The sequence below is a fragment of the Petromyzon marinus genome, chromosome 80, assembly GCF_048934315.1.
Source record: "Petromyzon marinus isolate PM22_M1 ecotype Great Lakes invasive population chromosome 80, UKy_Petmar_22M1.pri1.0, whole genome shotgun sequence".
Lineage (NCBI taxonomy): Eukaryota > Metazoa > Chordata > Hyperoartia > Petromyzontiformes > Petromyzontidae > Petromyzon > Petromyzon marinus.
In genome coordinates, this window is record NC_133746.1 from 472,857 (window position 1) to 492,893 (window position 20,037).

The 20,037-nt window shown below is 51.3% G+C and overlaps 1 long non-coding RNA gene across 1 annotated transcript; it reads left to right on the forward strand.

The window, feature by feature from the left end:
- Window positions 1–6,472: 6,472 nt before the first annotated feature.
- LOC142907590 (uncharacterized) lies at window positions 6,473–12,895 on the forward strand. Its single transcript, XR_012931108.1, has 3 exons — window positions 6,473–8,256; window positions 9,123–9,596; window positions 10,929–12,895. It is a non-coding gene; the product is annotated as an uncharacterized LOC142907590 (long non-coding RNA).
- Window positions 12,896–20,037: the final 7,142 nt, after the last annotated feature.

A 20,037-nucleotide genomic window follows, 5' to 3' on the forward strand; every position in this document is an offset into this window, starting at 1 on the left:
TCTATGGGTCACTATGTCTCTCTATGGGTCTCTATGTGTCTCTATGGGTCTCTATGTTTCTCTATGGTTTTCTGTGTATCACTCTGGGTCTCTGTGTGTCTCTATGTATCACTATGAGTCTCTATGTATCTCTGTCCGTCTCTTCATATCTCTATCGGTCTCTTTGTATTACTATGGGTCGGTGTGTGGCTCTATGGGTCCCTATGTATCTCTTTGCTTCTCTGTGTATTGCTATGGGTCTCTATGTGTCTCAATGGGTCTCTATGTATCTCTATGGGTCTCTATGTATCACTATGGGTCTCTACGTATCTCTATCGTTCTCTGTCTATCTCTATGGGTCTCTATGTATCTCTATGGGTCTCTTTGTATCTCTATGGGTCTCTATGTATCTCTATCGTTCTCTACATATCTCTGTCGGTCTCTTGTATTACTATGGGTCACTGTGTGTCTCTATGGTTCACTATGTATCTCTATTGTTCTCTGTGTATTGCGATGGGTCTCTATGTATCTCTGTGGGTCTCTATGTATCACTATGTATCTTTATGGGTCACTATGTATCTCTGTGCTTCTCTATGTGTCTCTATGGGTCTCTATTTATCTCTATGTATCTCTATGGGTCACGGACCCACACACTCACCACGAACCCACAACATGGAGCCACACACTCACCACAAACCCACAACACGGACCCACACGCTCAACACCAACTCACAACACGGATCCATACTCTTTGGTTCTATTCGGTAAAGTCACGTAAAAGTATAAACAACAACAACAAATTCAATCCTTGCAGTCACGAAAGCTTCAAATCTAGAATTCACAACACGGACCCACACACTCACCACGAACCCACAATACGGACTCATACACTCACCACGAACCCATAACACAACACGGACCCACACACTCACCACGAACCCACACGACACGGACCCACACACTCACCACGAGTCCACAACACGGACCCACACACTCACCAGGAACCTACACAACTCACCTCGTCAATAGTTTTGCTCGGATGGCTTCAGCAGAAGTTGTTCGAAAGGCGACGATGATGAAGCTGAAGCAGCTGAAGTTTCAGAAGCTGCCGTCTCCTTCATGCCCGTCTTGTACTCTGACTAAGCACGTGGTGATTGCGACGTCACCGGTGCTGTCACAGTCCGAGGGACGTGACCACGCCCCCTTGTTGTATATGTGGGTGTGTGAAAATTGATGAAAAGTAATGGAAATTAAATGAAATTCGAAATTTGCTGAATTAATCCAAAATTATGTTAATTCGTGTAATTATGCGTATAACTATGCTAATTAGCGAGGTAATCGTATTAATTTATACGACTGGGTGTGGTTGTGTTAATGATAGCCTTCATGATAATCAGGCCCCGCCTCGTTGACGAGGTGGGGTTATCAATCAGGATAACGCAATCAATCGTTTTTAGTTACGCTAGTGTCAATTCGGCCTCGTTGTCTAACTTCGTATTATTGATCAGCATAATACAATGATTCTCGCTTTAACACTCCCCGAGTGTTCATATTTTAGGTCCCAAGTTCATATAATTTGCTTTAAAGTTTAATGAGTGTGGATTGGTGTGTTTATACTTTAGGTTCCCGAGTTCATATCTCATCGCAGGATACAGGTCTTATGCAAAAATTTCAGGAAAGAATCACACGACCACAACTGTATTAATCAATTTATTTCTAATTAAACCTTAACTATAATATGTATGTGAACTCTCAACCTCGGAACTTCAGCACGGTATCCACACGGTATCAAGACAGTATCATCCACGACTGTACGATTTCACTTTGATAACACATGGACCCCGCATAAAGCGATTGCTGTTAGTGAGAGAGAGAGTCAGAACATGCCAATGCTATGCTACACAAAAGCTTATACATTATAATATGAACGATCATTATACTTGAAATGGTCAGCACATTATCACAGGCGATTGATTAACATGCAACGGTATTCATATAAAAAGACAATCAAACAGTTATTATTTCCAAAGGCATAAATGTAACAACAGATCCACCGGACAGACTATAAGATTACCGAAATGGCTTAGTGTGAGGGTATGCGGCGGAACGTGTTATCTCACGGGAGATTAATTAATCCGTGAATAAGATTGTATGATCAGAAAATCGGTTTAGCACGATTCCTCCCCGGGAGCGTAGCTCCGTGGCGAAGGTGCCAAGGGTTAATTCGTATTGATGGATCGGTTGGTAACTTATGCGATTAGAAGTACAGTCCAAAACAAAATATTAAAGAGGAAAATTACGAATATACTTATAAACGACGGACTGTTATCACACGGCCAGATGGTTCACGGACTTGAGTGTGTTTTTGTGTGTCATGAATTGTGTGGAGTAGTCATTGTTTGGAGTTGAGTCTTTAGGTCCAGCGAACGTCAGATTGGTCGTGTAGTGGGCCATAGCACATCATCGTATCGTTGAGTTCTCTTTTTAGGGTAATGTGAGTGTGGTTGGTCTTCTTGCGTTAACATACGTCAACGTGTCCCTTGTATGAAAGGGATACTCGCTCCCTTTAGAGCGGTCAGGGTGAGTGGGGGTTGTGCATCATACGTATCGGCGTTCCCTCCTCCACACAGCAGCCAGCCTCTGTCCACGGGGGAGAGTTGCTTGATCGCTCTCAGTGCTGCTCAGTGGCCACCTCTCTCCACTGCTGGATGAGCTGCGCGATCACGCTCGTGCTGGTTCGCTGACAGCAGTTTCTCTCCGCTGCTGGATGAGCTGCATCGGCACGCTCCCTCTCTCTGGGTGGAGAACTCGAACGTGCTCGTTGCTGGTTTGCTGAAAGCAGGTTTTTCTCCACTGCTGGATGACTCAAGTCGCACGTGCTCTTGCTCTGGTTTGCAGAAGCTCTTGCTTGGTGCATTGGTCGCTGTGCAGCTGGACTCAATGTAGAATAAACTTTCAGCAATACTCTTTCTTTCAGCTCTTTTAAAATCACACTCGGTGGCGCCTCACTACCTTGCGAGTCTTGCCAACGTCAGTGGGTAGCGACGGGGCCACTTTGGCCTCTGCTCGCCGCCCCTTGCTCTGCAGCTCGCCGGCTGGCGACCTGTTGCTCTCGTTCCCGATTTGAACTGCTCCTGAGCCGACCCACTGGTCGAACTCTCTCGCGTGTCGAACTGCCCCGAGTTCCGACCCCCCTGGTCGAACTCCCCGAGTTGAACTCCTCCGAGTCGAACTCCCCGAGTTCCGACCTCCTCCGAGTCGAACTGTCTCCCGAGAGTCGACCCCCCGGTCGAACTCTGGTGAGCCGACCCCCCCCCCCCCGGTCGAACTGAGGTTTCAATGCTCAGGATCCTCTTTTTATGCCCAAAAATCCCTTCACTCGGATTCTGCCCACAAGGCGGGGTTTCTTTCGATTTTTGCTGTGTCAGGATTTTTCCGTATGTATCTGCGTCCGTGTGTGTGTCCGTACGTATGTCAGTGTGTGTCCTTGTGTGGATCACCCACGGTATATTCCGTTGTCATACTCCTATCATAAAACCCACAAGTAAAACAATGAAATGTTATAAATTGTCTCGAAGGCGCCTCTCTGTCTGAGTGCACAACCTGGAGGGAGGGGCGATATTCCCTCCGACTTTCACCGACGCACAAAGAAATGGTTAAAAAGTTTTAAGTTAACATTTCATTTCATCAGAGTTCCACAGTTATGATTCTGTATTAATCCAAGGTCTGGGTCAGCTTCCCGTTGTGGTGTTTGACTCGTGTTTCCCCGAGCGTATACACACTCCTACCCCGCGCTGCGGGGATACAAAGACGACCGGGATCTTCCTTTCTCTCCGACCCTGGGTTTAACATCGCCCTTTGCTTACGTTGCAGTTTTGCTGTGCGCTTGCATTTCTTTTCCTCTCTACTCTTACTTTAACCCGGCTTATTATTTGTGTATGGGTGGATTAGAGCATTCATGTTGACTTAGGAAAACCTGATTGTTAGGCTTCGGGTCAAGTCGTATAGAAATGATTAAAATATGTAAATACATTTCATATTAACAGACGGGTGATGGTTACATTGACGTAGCTTGTGGCAGGGTTAAATTGAAGTGGGTTTGAAGATCAATAACTTTAGCCTACCCTGTCGTTAAATTCCGACTTTAAGTTACTTTAATAGTAATGCAGAACCAATTAGCTTTTTTGACTTAACTAGATCTAGGCTAACGCAACCTCCCAGTGACCCTGGCTTTGTGTTTACGTCAGCCCCTTGCAATCCGCTGCGCTCTGCTCTCTATCTGCTCCCTCTGACCCTGGGAGGGCTCTGAACGTAAAAATCGTGTTAGTGGGTCAAGGTAAATATGACCTCCACATGCCATGCTGAGGCCTGGTTTGGTGTTTTTATTCATTATTAAATTAAAAGAAACAATAGAAATATGTATCTATATGTATTGAAAAAATACTTGTTAATATTAATATGGAAAGGGGGACATATACAACACCCTTCAGCAACGCCCCTCCTAGTGACGTGCAGTGCGAGGCCACTCCCCCGGAAGCTGCCTCCCACCCCTCCTCTTTGGGCGAACCCCACCTCCACCCCCAGCTTCTACTTCCACTTCCGGTCGGGGCAAATGACGGCGATGGCGGGAAAAATCTGAACCCTGTCTGGGCCTCCTCGAGGTCGACTCAGCCTGAAGATGCCGACACGTGGCTTTGTGTGAGGTGAGTCTGTGGGTGTCTGTGTGTGTCTGTGTGTGATGAGTCTGTGGGTCTCTGTGGTGAGTGTGTGGGTCTGTGTGTTGAATCTGTGGGTCTCTGTGTGGTGAGTGTGTGGGTCTCTGTATGGTGAGTCTGAGTCTCTGTGGGTGTCCACACGATGATGATGATGATGTTATCAGCCACTTGGTTGAGCTTCTTTCGTTTGTAATAGCCAGCGCTACGTAGCTCCTTACCTGGTAAAATGTATATCGTTCAGTTTAGTATTTGGGTCTCTGTATCTTTGTGGGTCTCTGTGTGTCTCTCTGGGTGTCTGTGGGTCTCTGTGGGTCTCTATGGGTCTCTATGCATATCTATGGATCTGTGTGTCTCTATGGGTCTCTATGTATTTCTATGGGTCTTTGTCTTTACGTTTCTCTGTGTATTTATATGGGTCTCTATGCATCTTTGTGGTTCTCTGTGTGTCTCCCACATCCCCCCACCAGGAACCCACCATCCGCACCACGAACTCACAACACGGATCCACACACTCACTACGCACCCACATCCTCACCACGGACCCACACACTCACCACGAACCCACAACACGGACTCACACACTCACCACGCACCCACATCCTCACCACGGACCCACACACTCTCCACAATCCCACAACAAGGACCCACACACTTACCACGAACCCACAACACGGACCCACACACTCACCAGGAACCCACAAAACTCACCTCGTCAATAGTTTTGCTCGGATAGCTTCAGCAGAAGTTATTCGAAAGGCGACGATGATGAAGCTGAAGCAGCTGAAGTTTAAGAAGCTGCCGTCTCCTTCATGCCCGTCTCGTACTCTGAGGAAGCACGTGGTGATTGCGATGTCACCGGTGCTGTCACAGTGCGAGGGATGTTACCACGCCCCCTTCAGCCACGCCCCTCCGAGTGACGTGAGAGTGCGAGACCACGCCTCCGGAAGCCGCCTCCCGCCCCGCCTCTTTGGGTGCCACCCACCTCCACCCCCATCTACTTCCGCTTCCGGTCGGGGCGAATGGCGGCGATGGCGGGAACCCTGTCTGGGCCTCCTCGAGGTTGGCTCAGCCTGAAGATGTCGACACGGGGCTTTGTGTGAGGTGAGTCTGTGGGTGTCTGTGTGAGTCAGTGGGTCTCTGTGTGAGGTGAGTCTGTGTGTCTCTGTGTGTGTCTGTGTGTGGTGAGTCTGTGGGTCTCTGTGTCTGTCTGTGTGAGGTGAGTCTGTGGGTCTCTGTGTGAGGTGAGTCTGTGTGTCTGTGTGAGGTGAGTCTGTGGGTCTCTGTGTGTGTCTATGTGAGGTGAGTCTGTGGGTCTCTGTGTGTGGTGAGTCTGTGTGTGTCTGTGTGAGGTGAGTCTGTGGGTGTCTGTGTTAGGTGAGTCTGTGGGTGTCTGTGTGAGGTGAGTTTGTGGGTCTCTGTGTGTGGTTAGTCTATGGGTCTCTGTGTGTGTCTGTTGTTGGTGAGTCTGTGGGTCTGTGTGTGGCGAGTCTGTGGGTCTCTGTGTGTGTCTGTTGTTGGTGAGTCTGTGGGTCTCTGTGGGTGTCTGTGCATGGTGAGTCTGTGTGTGTCTTTGTGAGGTGAGTCTGTGGGTCTGTGTGTGGTGAGTTTGTGGGTCTCTGTGTGTGTCTGTGTGTGGTGAGTTTGTGGGTCTCTGTTTGAGGTGAGTTTGTGGGTGTCTGTGTGAGGTGAGTCTGTGGGTCTCTGTTTGTGTCTGTGTGAGGTGAGTTTGTGGGTGTCTATGTGTGGTGAGTCTGTGGGTCTCTGTGTGAGATGAGTCTATGGGTCTCTGTGTGAGTCTGTGTGTGGTGAGTCTGGGTGTCTGTGTGTATCTGTGCGAGGTGAATTTGTGGGTCTCTGTGTGTGGTTAGTCTGTGGGTCTCTGTGTGTGTCTGTGTGAGGTGAGTCTGTGGGTGTCTGTGTGAGATGAGTCTGTGGGTCTCTGTGTGTTGTGAGTCTGTGTGTGTCTGTGTGAGGTGAGTTTGTGGGTGTCTGTGTAAGGTGAGTTTATGGGTCTCTGTGTGTGTCTGTTGGTGGTGAGTCTGTGGGTCTCTGTGGGTGTCGGTGCATGGTGAGTCTGTGTGTGTCTTTGTGAGGTGAGTCTGTGGGTCTGTGTGTGGTGAGTTTGTGGGTCTTTGTGTGTGGTGAGTCTGTGGTTCTCTGTGTGTGTCTGTGTGTGGTGAGTCTGTGGGTCTCTGTTTCAGGTGAGTTTGTGGGTGTCTGTGTGAGGTGAGTCTGTGGGTCTCTGTTTGTGTCTGTGTGAGGTGAGTTTGTGGGTGTCTATGTGTGGTGAGTCTGTGGGTCTCTGTGTAAGGTGAGTCTGTGGGTTTCTGTGTGAGTCTGTGTGTGGTGAGTCTGTGGGTGTCTGTGTGTATCTGTGTGAGGTGAGTCTGTTGGTCTCTGTGTGTTGTGAGTCTGTGTGTGTCTGTGTGAGGTGAGTTTGTGGGTGTCTGTGTAAGGTGAGTTTATGGGTCTCTGTGTGTGTTTGTTGGTGTTGAGTCTGTGGGTCTCTGTGGGTGTCTGTGCATGGTGAGCCTGTGTGTGTCTTTGTGAGGTGAGTCTGTGGGTCTATGTGTGGTGAGTCTGTGGGTCTCTGTGTGAGGTGAGTCTGTGGGTCTCTGTGTGAGTCTTTGTGTGGTGAGTCTGTGTGTATCTGTGTGTGGTGAGTCTGTGTGTATCTGTGTGAGGTGAGTCTGTGGGTCTCTGTGTGTGGTGATTCTGTTGTGGTGAGTCTGTGGGTCTCTGTGTGTGTCTCTCTGGGTGTCTGTGGGTCTCTGTGGGTTTCTCTGGGTCTCTATGGGTCTCTATGTATATCTATGGATCTGTGTGTCTCTATGGGTCTGTATGTATTTCTATGGGTCTTTGTCTTTACGATTCTCTGTGTATTTATATGGGTCTCTATGCATCTTTGTGGTTCTCTGTGTGTCTCCCACATCCCCCCACCAGGAACCCACCATCCTCACCACGAACTCACAACACGGACCCACACACTCACCACGCACCCACATCCTCACCATGGACCCACACACTCACCACGAACCCACAACACGGACCCACACACTCACCACGCACCCACATCCTTACCACGGACCGACACACTCTCCACAATCCCGCAACAAGGACCCACACACTTACCACGAACCCACAACATGGACCCACACACTCACCAGGAAGCCACAAAACTCACCTCGTCAATAGTTTCGCTCGGATAGCTTCAGCAGAAGTTGTTCGAAAGGTGACGATGATGAAGCTGAAGCAGCTGAAGTTTAAGAAGCTGCCGTCTCCTTCATGCCCGTCTCGTACTCTGAGGAAGCACGTGGTGATTGCGACGTCACCGGTGCTGTCACAGTGCGAGGAACGTTGCCACGCCCCCTTCAGCCACGCCCCTCCGAATGACGTGAGAGTGCGAGGCCACGCCCCCGGAAGCCGCCTCCCGCCCCTCCTTTTTCGGCGACCCCCACCTCCACCCCCAGCTTCTACTTCCGCTTCCGGTCCGGGCGAATGGCGGCGATGGCGGGAAAATCTGAACCCTGTCTGGGCCTCCTCGAGGTCGGCTCTGTGTGAGGTGAGTCTGTGGGTCTCTGTGTGTCTGTGTGAGGTGAGCCTGTGGGTCTCTGTGTGAGGTCAGTCTGCGTGTGTCTGTGTGAGCTGAGTCTGTGGGTCTCTGTGTGAAGTGAGTCTGTGTATGTCTGTGTGAGGTGAGTCTGTGGGTGTCTGTGTGAGGTGGGTCTGTGGGTGTCTGTGTGAGGTGAGTTTCTGGGTCTCTGTGTGTGGTGAGTCTGTGGGTCTGTGTGTGTCGAGTCTGTGGGTCTCTGTGTGTCTGTGTGTGGTGAGTCTGTGGGTCTCTGTGGGTGTCTGTGTGAGGTGAGTCTGTGGGTCTGTGTGTGGTGAGTCTGTGGGTCTCTGTGTGTGTCTGTGTGTGGTGAGTTTGTGGGTGTCTGTGTGTGATGAGTCTGTGGGTCTCTGCGTGAGGTGAGTCTGTGGGTCTCTGTGTCTGTGTGAGATGAGTTTGTGGGTATCTGTGTGTGGTGAGTCTGTGGGTCTCTGTGGTGAGTGTGTGGGTCTGTGTGTTGAGTCTGTGGGACTCTGTGTGGTGAGTGTGTGGGTCTCTGTATGGTGAGTCTGAGTCTCTGGGTGTCTATACATTTCCACACGATGATGATGATAATGTTATCAGCCAATTGCTTGAGCTGCTATCGTTTGTCATAGCCAGCGTTACATAGCTCCTTACCTGGTAAAATGTATATCGTTGGGTCTCTATGTATCTTTGTGGGTCTCTGTGTTTGTCTCTCTGGGTGTCTGTGGGTCTCTGTGGGTCTCTATGGGTCTCTATGTATTTCTATGGGTCTTTGTCTTTACGATTCTCTGTGTATTTATATGGGTCTCTATGCATCTTTGTGGTTCTCTGTGTCTCCCACATCCCCCCACCAGGAACCCACCATCCGCACCACGAACGCACAACACGGACCCACACACTCACCACGCACCCACAAAACTCACCTCGTCAATAGTTTCGCTCGGATAGCTTCAGCAGAAGTTTTTTGAAAGGCGACGATGATGAAGCTGAAGCAGCTGAAGTTTAAGAAGCTGCCGTCTCTTTCAAGCCCGTCTCATACTCTGAGGAAGCACGTGGTGATTGTGACGTCACCGGTGCTGTCACAGTGCGAGGGACGTTACCACGTACCCTTCAGCCACGCCCCTCCGAGTGACGTGCCAGTGCGAGACCACGCCCCCGGAAGCCGCCTCCCGCCCCGCCTCTTTGGGCGCCCTCCACCTCCACCCCCAGCTTCTGCTTCCGCTTCGGGTTGGGGCGAATGGCGGTGATGGCGGGAAAAATCTGAACCCTGTCTGGGCCTCCTCGAGGTCGGCTCAGCCTGAAGATGCCGACACAGGGCTCTGTGTGAGGTGAGTCTGTGGGTCTCTGTGGGTTTCTGTGTGAGGTGAGTCTGTGGGTCTCTGTGTGTGTCTGTGTGTGGTGAGTCTGTGGGTCTCTGTGTGAGGTGAGTCTGTGTGTGTCTGTGTGAGGTGAGTCTGTGGGTCTCTGTGTGTGGTGAGTCTGTGTGTGTCTGTGTGAGGTGAGTCTGTGGGTTTCTGTGTGGGGTGAGTCTGTGGGTGACTGTGTAAGGTGAGTTTGTGGGTCTCTGTGTGTGGTGAGTCTGTGGGTCTGTGTGTGGCGAGTCTGTGGGTCTCTGTGTGTGTCTGTAGGTGGTGAGTCTGTGGGTCTCTGTGGGTGTCTGTGCGTGGTGAGTCTGTGTGTGTCTGTGTGAGGTGAATTTGTGGGTGTCTGTGTGTGGTGAGTCTGTGTGTGTCTGTGTGTGGTGAGTCTGTGTGTGTCTGTGTGAGGTGAATTTGTGGGTGTCTGTGTGTGGTGAGTCTGTGGGTCTCTGTGTGAGGTGAGTCTGTGGGTCTCTGTGTGTGTCTATGTGTGGTGAGTCTTTGGGTCTGTGTGTGGCGAGTCTGTGGGTCTCTGTGTGTGTCTGTAGGTGGTGAGTCTGTGGGTCTCTGTGGGTGTCTGTGCGTGGTGAGTCTGTGTGTCTTTGTGAGGTGAGTCTGTGGGTGTCTGTGTGAGGTGAGTTTGTGGGTCTCTGTGTGTGGTGAGTCTGTGGTTCTCTGTGTGAGTCTGTGGGTCTCTGTGAGGTGAGTTTGTGGGTGTCTGTGTGAGGTGAGTCTGTGGGTCTCTGTTTGTGTCTGTGTGAGGTGAATTTGTGGGTGTCTGTGTGTGGTGAGTCTGTGGGTTTCTGTGTAAGGTGAGTCTGTGGGTCTCTGTGTGTGTCTGTGTGTGGTGAGTCTGTGGGTGTCTGTGTGTGTCTGTGTGAGGTGAGTCTGTGGGTCTCTGTGTTGAGTCTGTGCGTCTCTGTGGTGAGTGTGTGGGTCTCTGTATGGTGAGTCTGAGTCTCTGTGGGTGTCTATACATTTCCACACGATGATGATGATGATGTTTTCAGCCACTTGGTTGAGCTGCTATCGTTTGTAATAGCCAGCGCTACATAGCTCCTTACCTGGTAAAATGTATTTCATTGGGTCTCTATGTATCTTTGTGGGTCTCTGTGTGTGTCTCTCTGGGTGTCTGTGGGTCTCTGTGGGTCTCTGTGGGTCTCTATGTATATGTATGGATCTGTGTGTCTCTATGGGTCTCTATGTATTTCTATGGGTCTGTCTTTACGATTCTCTGTGTATTTATATGGGTCTCTATGCATCTTTGTGGTTCTCTGTATGTCTCCCACATCCCCCCACCAGGAACCCACCATCCGCATCAGCAGGCATCGTCAGGGTCGGGATGGAACCCACGACCTCCTGTATACCAGGCGAGGTAGTTAACATCTCCCAGCCACTGTGATGATGAGAGAGAGACATAGACTCCAAATATACAGCAGCAGGGATCGTCAGGGTCAGGATCGAACCCACGACCTCCTGTATACCAGGCGAGGTAGTTAACATCTCATCAGGGTCGGAATGGATCCCACGACCTCCTGCGTATCAGGCGAGGTAGTTAACATCTCATCAGGGTCGGAATTGAACCCACGACCTATATACCAGGCAAGTCACCTGAGACCCCAGGCAGCAGCAACTCGCCACAACAAACACAACTGCAACGTTCTGTTGAGTCCGCTTATTTATTAACAACAACAATCGATAAACAATGGTCTAGATATATATACACATTATTACATTATAACTTATTTTGTATCTCTATCCTAACTCTTCACACGCGCACGTGGCTAGGCTGGCTGTAGTCCATTGTGTGGTGAGTGTGGGTGGTGAGTGAGTGTGGTGGTGGTGCTGCTGCTGCTGCTGCTCGTGGTGGTGGTTGCACCGATTCCACCACCACCACTCCGCTACTCTGCCGTGGGCCGTCCACCACAGAGGAGCAGGCGGCCGAAGAGCGAGCGGAGCGCCTTGCCCACACACGCCAGGACCCCTCGCTCCCTCTCCTCCTCCTCTTCCTTCTCTTTCTCCTCTTCATTCTCCTTCTCCTCTTCATTCTCCTTCTCCTCTTCATCCTTCTCCTCTTCATCCTTCTCTTCATCCTCCTCTTTATCCTCGTCGTCATCCTCCTCCTGCGTCTCCACCACCTCTGTCCTCTCTCCAAAAGTCTGGGTGAGCGGTGACGATGGTGATGGGAGCTTCTCCTCCGGCTCCGCTCTGTGGAGAGAGGCAGCAACACCACAGCAGCGCATCATCGTCATCATCATCGTCGTCGTCGTCATCATCATCGTCATCATCATCATCGTCGTCATGAACATCGTCTTCATCATCAACATCATCATCGTCATCGTCGTCGTCATCATACCCACAGAGACCCATAGACCTACAGAGACCCATACTCATAGCGACCCATACAGACCCATACTCAGAGACCCATACTCATAGAGACCCATAGACCTACAGAGACCCATCCTCATAGAGACCCATACATACCCACAGAGACCCATAGACCTACAGAGACCCATACTCATAGCGACCCATACAGACCCATACTCATACAGACCCATCCTCAGAGACCCATAGACCTACAGAGACCCATCCTCATAGAGACCCATACATAGCCACAGAGACCCATAGACCTACAGAGACCCATACTCATAGCGACCCATACAGACCCACACTCATAGAGACCCATCCTTATAGAGACCCATACATACCCACAGAGACCCATACTCATAGAGACCCATACAGGCCAATGCTCATACAGACCCATAGACCTACAGAGACCCATACTCATGCAATGAGAGCACCATCTCCTTTATTACGTGGGGTGTGGTGTGATATGCAGTTATGGGTTATCTCGGGGAAAAATTACATCGAGGCCAAAGGTAATGGGGCGGAGCCACCCGGGAAGCCTCTGGAACGCTCCCAAAGGTTCCATGAGGGACGTGGCCAGAGGCGGGGTTTAGTCGCCAGGGAGCGAATATAAGTGGGGGCCGGAGCAAGGTGCGGGGTCGGTGTGTGAAGAATCAAGAGGAGCTTCCTGTCGCTGCCGCTGCTCCGCCATCTTTATCGGCCACGTGGCGGCTCAACCTTCAGCCAATCAGCCGCTCCCTAGCCAGCGCCGTCAGCCAGCGGCGTGCTAGAGAGTGGGGCGAGCGCCACGTGGCGCAGGGCAGCGAAGCCGCTTGGGGGGCCATGCATCCGTGGTGCGAGTGACAAGAGACGAGTAGACAGCCAACTGTACCGAAGTTTTATTAATAAACGTTTCAAGTTCTTATCGTGTTGGAGCCACTCATTACACTCACAGAGACCCATACTCATAGAGACCCATACAGATCTACAGAGACCCATACTAATAGAGACCTATACAGACCCATACTCATAGACCCATATTCAGAGACGCACAGAGACCCATACTAATAGAGCCCATACAGACCCCAGAGACCCATACTTATAGAGACCCATACAGACCCCTGAGGCCCATAATCACAGGGACGCATAGACCCACAGAAACCCATAGACCCACTTAGACCAGAAGCGACTTGGCCATCTCGAATGATAGCCGAATCAAGTGGACAGATAACATCATCATCATCGCGTGGACATTCATAGCGGCAGTCAAATACTCGAAGTGCATGACGCCGATTCTCAACGTGGAGGGGAAAATCCTGAGGACCCTGAGAAGAATCCACGCGGTGACCACGGGGACAGAAATGCAGAATGCAAATATACAGCAGCAGCTGGCATCGTCAGGGTCGGGTTCGAGCCCACGACCTCCTGTATACCAGGCGAGGTAGTTAACATCTCATCAGGGCCGGGATCGAACCCACGACCTCCTGCGTACCAGGCGAGGTAGTTGACGTCTCATCAGGGTCGGGATCGAACCCACGACGTCCTGCGTACCTGGCGAGGTAGTTAACGTCTCATCAGGATCGGGATTGAACCCACGACCTCCTGCGTATCAGGCGAGGTGGTTAATATCTCATCAGGGTCGGGATCGAACCCACGACTTCCTGCGTACCAGGCGAGGTACACAGAGAGAGGCTCACCGTTGCTCAGCAGCTGCAGATCCCTGCACAGGAGTGGTGCCACCGCTGCTGCTGATGGTGATGGTGGCCCAGTTGGTGGTGTCGGCCCAGCTGGTGGTGGTGGCTCGGATGGTGGTGGTTGTGAGGGTGGCCTCGCTGGCGGTGGGGGTGACCTCACTGGTGGTGGTGGCCCGAGTGACGGTGGTGGCCCGAATGGTGGTGGTGGTGGGGTTGGCCTCGCTGGCAGTGGGGGTGGCCTTGCTGCTGGTGGTGGCCTCACTAGCGGTGGAGGTGCCCCCGATGGTGGTGGTGGTGGCCCAGATGGTGGCATTGGTGGGGGTGGCCCTTCTGGTAGTGTTGCGAGTGGTGGTGGTGGTGGTTTGGAGCCAGCTGTGAGCCAGCGCCTGCTCAGGCGTCATCCGGAGATTCGGATCCCATCTATTGGGAGACGCACGGGGAGGGAGGGGAGGGATGGAGGGAGACACACACGTGGTGAGAGGGGCATGGTGAGATGATTTGACAGGGTGGGAGGTGGGGGGAGAGTGGGGAGATGGCGGCGTGGGGGGAGAGATGGCGAGGGTGGGAGGGAGTGGTGGTGGGTGGTGAGTGGGTGGCAGAGCTGTCAACCCGTACGGTTTATTAGATATTCTTGTGCAGGGAAATTGTGTTTTCAGGTCCGTACGGAGTGCAGCCGTTTCAATTCTGGGTAACAATAATAATTCGTTTCTATTTGTTTGTCCCTTGTGATCGGATTTTGCAGGATGAACGTTGAGATTTATGAGGGTCACGGGGTGACCAATAATTTTGTGTCTGTAGTAAGGTAGGGCAGTGATAAGGTGTTGACAGGTATGGGGTGGTGAGTGGGGGTGAGTGAGTGGGGGTGAGTGGTGTGGGGATGAGTGGGGGTGAGCGAGGGGTGAGTGTGGTTCGTACTGCAGGCAACGGCTGACGAAGTCCACCAGCTGAGGGTGGTGGCCCTGCAGCGCGCGGTGCAGAGGGAGGCTTCCCGGTGGCCCCTGCTTGGACAGGTTGTAGGGGAGGCCCTCAGGGTCTGCAGCGACAGAGAGACGCACGCAGAGTCACCAACCACCACGTCGCCCACATACCCGCTCATCCACTTACCTACCCACCTACCTATAGACCGACATACCCACCAACTCACACACCTGCCCACTTACCCACCTACCCTCACACCGACCAACTCACCCACCCACCTATGCACTTACCCACCTACCTATCCAGTCGCCCACCTACCTACCTACATATCCACTCACCCACCTACATACCCACTCTCCCACTCACTAACCCACCCACTCACCGACCCACCCACCTACCCACCCGCTCACTCACCCACCCACCTATGCTTCCTAACGACTGTTACAAAGATCCCCAACCCCCACCCCACCCCCCACCTCCGGGATAATCAGAGCCCCCCCCCCCTACAATAGAACCCTATAAGAGCCTCACTGCCACCCCCCCATCTAACAAAAGGGAATGGGTCACGTCGCTGGCGCCAGCCTGCCCGAGCCTTTGACTCACCAAAGTAAGTTGTCTTGTTAGGTGCTTCGTCCACCATCTTTTTCGGGGGCATGCCCAGGATCTGCGCACGGTTTCGGACAAAGACAAAAGGAGGAGGGGGGGGTTACAGCCGGTGTAGCCTCAGCTTGCCCATTGGGGCAAGTGCCGTCTGTCAGCAGTGAGTAGTGGTGGAGGCAGCGCCTGTCGAGGCCGGCACTCTGTACAAAGACAACAATCCCTCCCTCTCCTTATTAGACTAATCTCATTGCTAGGGCAAGCGCTGTTAGTAGCGAGCAGCACCTATGAAGGCCAGCACTGTGTACAAATACAACAATCTCCCCTTCCCCGTATTAGCCTCATCTCATTGCTGGGGCAAGTGCTGATTCATCGCAAGCAGCACCTATAAAGGCCAGCACTTTGTACAAAGACAACAATCCTCCCCCCGTCCACGTCTAAGCCTTATCTGATTGCTGGGGCAAGTGCTGTTAGTCGCGCGCAGCACCTATGAAGGCCAGCACTGTGTACAAAGACAACAATCCCTCCCTCTCCTTATTAGCCTCATCTCATTGCTAGGGCAAGCGCTGTTAGTAGCGAGCAGCACCTACGAAGGCCAGCACTGTGTACAAAGACAACAATCTCCTCCTCCCAGTTTAGCCTCATCTCATTGCTGGGGCAAGTGCTGTTATCAGCGAGCAGCACCTTTGAAGGCCGGAACGACAGATGAGCGGGTGGGTGCCCAGCACCACGCCCGGCCACCTTTGTCTCCCCCAGTGGAAATGTTTACTACACACCGCTACACCAAGTACTCGTTTGAGGCTGAGTAGACCTATGAGAGGTCCAGGACCAGTTCAGATCTTCCTCGCCGGTTGTTTGTGGCCGCCAGAGCGAATCAAACTCTATAAGAATTGGTATCTGTGGGTCTGCATGGGTCTCTATGAGTTTGGGTCTCTGTGGGTCTGCATGAGTCTCTATGAGTATGGGTCTCTGTGGGTCTGTATGTGTCTCTATGAGTATGGATCTCTGTGGGTCTGCATGAGTCTCTATGAGTATGGGTCTCTGTGGATCCGTTTGGGTCTCTATGAGTATGGGTCTCTGTGCCGACCCACAAAGACCCATATCCATAGAGAGCTGCCCGTCCACCCACCCACCATACCCACCGGTACCCACCCACCATACCCACCCACCGTACCCACCCACTGACCGTACCTCGATGCAGTAGGGCAGGTGTTCTGTGTAGGTCCGTGAATCAAAGAGATCCTTGCCGGTGGCCATCTCGGCTACGGTGCAGCCCAGGGCCCACATGTCCACAGCACAGGTGACATAGTAGCCCAGCAGCAGCTCCGGGGCCATGTAGTTCAACGTCCCGCACACGTTTTGGGCTGTACAGCAACACCAACAATAACAACAATGACGATTAATATAAAGTAGCCCCTCCGTCAACAGCGACGTGGGTTGAACAGGTTTCTTTTTTCGGTCGGTTAAACGCCTAGTCGGCTTCTGCGAACGATATTTCACGGCGGAGATGAGTTTTGGGTTGGACCGCGTACTCTGGCTGCCCACCCGATAATGATGCTCGGCTGTAATCGCTCGAATTGTAAACGTCGTAGTGGGTTTACATCTCCAGCACACCGGCTAGTGCTGTGCAAGTGGAGAATTGGAGCGTCCTGTTTACGTGACGCTGAACCTCACTAACTGGCTGCGTCGGATGGTGGCGGGTTTGACGACGCAACGTTTACGTTGACGCGAGCTAACCCTGAAAAAAGAAACTCCACGCACACAAAGCCACTCACTTTTATGCTTCAGGTAGGAGCTGCAACCGAAGTCGGTGACCCTGACTTTGCCGGCCGCGGTGAGCAGAATGTTATCCTGGACAAAGGGGAGAGACAGAGAAGGAATTCCACGCTCTGAGGTTACGGCAAGAGTGTCTAGCCAGCAGTGGGTCGATCATGCAAAGTGACGCATTTACATCCACACGGGCAGGCCCCCCCTTCCCCGCTGACTTGCGACACGGTCTACGTGCCTGAGACCCGTTTAAAGTCGTTTTAATAAATTACTCAACCTATTTGTTTTATTTTACTACCAGGGTGTAAGGCCCCGCTGAGCTGCTGTGTAGCTATTTTATCGGAAACGACCTGGCCATCACGTAATAACATCATCTCAACCAAGTAGCTGATTTCATCATCATCATCATCAACATCATCAACATCATCATCATCAGCATCATCAGCATTGCATGGACATTTATAGCAGCAGCTAAACACTCTAGAGACGTGTTTCAACAGGCCCAAAGAGACCCACACTCACCCACAGAGACCCATACTCATAGAGACCCATACCCATAGAGACCCATACACACCCACAGAGACCCATACTCATAGAGACCCATACACACCAACAGAGACCCAATCTCATAGAGACCCACACAGACATAGAGAGACCCAAACTAAAACGAAGCTATGTTTTACTTTACTAGGTGTCAGGCCCCACTCTGTGCTGCTGTGCAGCTTTTTTGTCAGAAGCGACCTGGCCATCACAAACGATAGCTCATCACCATCATTACGCGGAAATGTTGCAGCAGTGATAAAATACTCTAAACGCTTGGTGATGTTGATTCTGAACGTGGAGGTAAAAAGCAGGAGGACCTGGAGTAAAATCCACGTGACCACCACGGGGAGAGCGAGACGCAGACTCTAAACATACAGTAAGGGAAAAAAAGTATTTGATCCCCTGCTGATTTTGTATGTTTGACAACTGACAAAGAAATGATCAGTCTATAATTTTAATGGTAGGTTTATTTTAACAGTGAGAAACAACAACAAAATCCAGAAAAACGCATGTCAAAAATGTTAGAAATTGATTTGCATGTTAATGAGGGAAATAAGTATTTGACCCCTCTGCAAAACATGACTTAGTACTTGGTGGCAAAACCATTGTTGGCAATCACAGAGGTCAGACGTTTTTTTGTAGTTGGCCACCAGGTTTGCATATATCTCAGGAGGGATTTTGTCCCACTCTTCTTTTTCAGATCTTCTCCAAGTCGTTAAGGTTTCAAGGCTGACGTTTGCCAACTCGAACCTTCAGCTCCCTCCACAGATTTTCTATGGGATTAAGGTCTGGAGACTGGCTAGGCCACTCCAGGACCTTTATGTGCTTCTTCTTGAGCAACTCCTTTGTTGTCTTGGCCGTGTGTTTTGGGTCATTGTCATGCTGGAATACCCATCCACGACCCATTTTCAATGCCCTGGCTGAGGGAAGGAGGTTCTCACCCAAGATTTGACGGTACATGGCCCCGTCCATCGTCCCTTTGATGCGGTGAAGTCCTGTCCCCTTAGCAGAAAAACACCCCCAAAGCATAAGGTTTCCACCTCCATGTTTGACGGTGGGGATGGTGTTCTTGGGGTCATAGGCAGCATTCCTCCTCCTCCAAACACGGCGAGTTGTGTTGATGCCATAGAGCTCCATTTTGGTCTCATCTGACCACAACACTTTCACCCAGTTGTCCTCTGAATCATTCAGATGTTCATTGGCCAACTTCAGACGGGCATGTATATGTGCTTTCTTGAGCAGGGGGACATTGCTGGCGCTGCAGGATTTCAGTTCTTCACGGCATAGTGTGTTACCAATCATTTTCTTGGTGACTATGGTCCCAGCTGCCATGAGATCATTGACAAGATCCTCCCGTGTAGTTCTGGGCTGATTCCTCACTGTTCTCATGATCATTGCAACTCCACGAGGTGAGATCTTACATGGAGCCCCAGGCCAAGGGAGATTGACAGTTCTTTTGTGTTTCTTCCATTTGCGAATAATCGCACCAACTGTTGTCACCTTCTCACCAAGCTGCTTGGCAATGGTCTTGTAGCCCATTCCAGCCTTGTGTAGGTCTGCAATCTTGTCCCTGACATCCTTGGAGAGCTCTTTGGTCTTGGCCATGGTGGAGAGTTTGGAATCTGATTGATTGATTGCTTTTGTGGACAGGTGTCTTTTATACAGGTAACAAGCTGAGATTAGGAGCACTCCCTTTAAGAGTGTGCTCCTAATCTCAGCTCGTTACCTGCATAAAAGACATCTGGGAACCAGATATCTTGCTGATTGAGAGGGGGTCAAATACTTATTTCCCTCATTTAAATGCATATCAATGCATAGCATTTTTGACATGCGTTTTTCTGGATTTTGTTGTTGTTATTCTGTCTCTCACTGATCAAATAAACCTACCATTAAATTATAGACTGATCATTTCTTTGTCATTGGGCAAACGTACAAAATCAGCAGTGGATCAAATACTTTTTTTCCCTCACTGTACAGCAGGAGTCAGGGTCGGGATCGAACCCATGACCCTGTATACCAGGCGAGGTAGTTAACATCCAGCCACTGTGGTGATGAGAGAGGAAAAGACGCAAACTCCAAATATACAGTAGGCGTCAGGGTCGGGATAAAACCCACGAACCCCTGTATACCAGGCGAGGTAGTAAACATCTCCTGCTACCTCCTCCATCTGGAAGGAGGAGGTGGCAGAGTCACAGTAGATGGACGGGGCCAGTGCATTGACCCTGCGATCAACCATGGCTGGCCTGCCTCTACGGTACGAGTGTCCACCTCGTCCCGGATCGTCTTCACCGGAGGTAAAGTGACCCCACCACCACCGCCACTACCACCAACTCCCTCCAGATGGACGGAGCCACCGCATCGACCCCGCGATCAACAGTGGCCGGGCTGCTTCCGCGCCAGCTAACCGAGCGCCCCGATGAGAGGGCGCGACCACCGCGCCCGCTCCGCTCACCGGCTTGATGTCCGCGTGGATGATGCCCCACCCCTTGGCGTACAACAGGAAGTCGAGGATGGCCCTGGTGTACTCCCTCAACCGCCTCACGTAG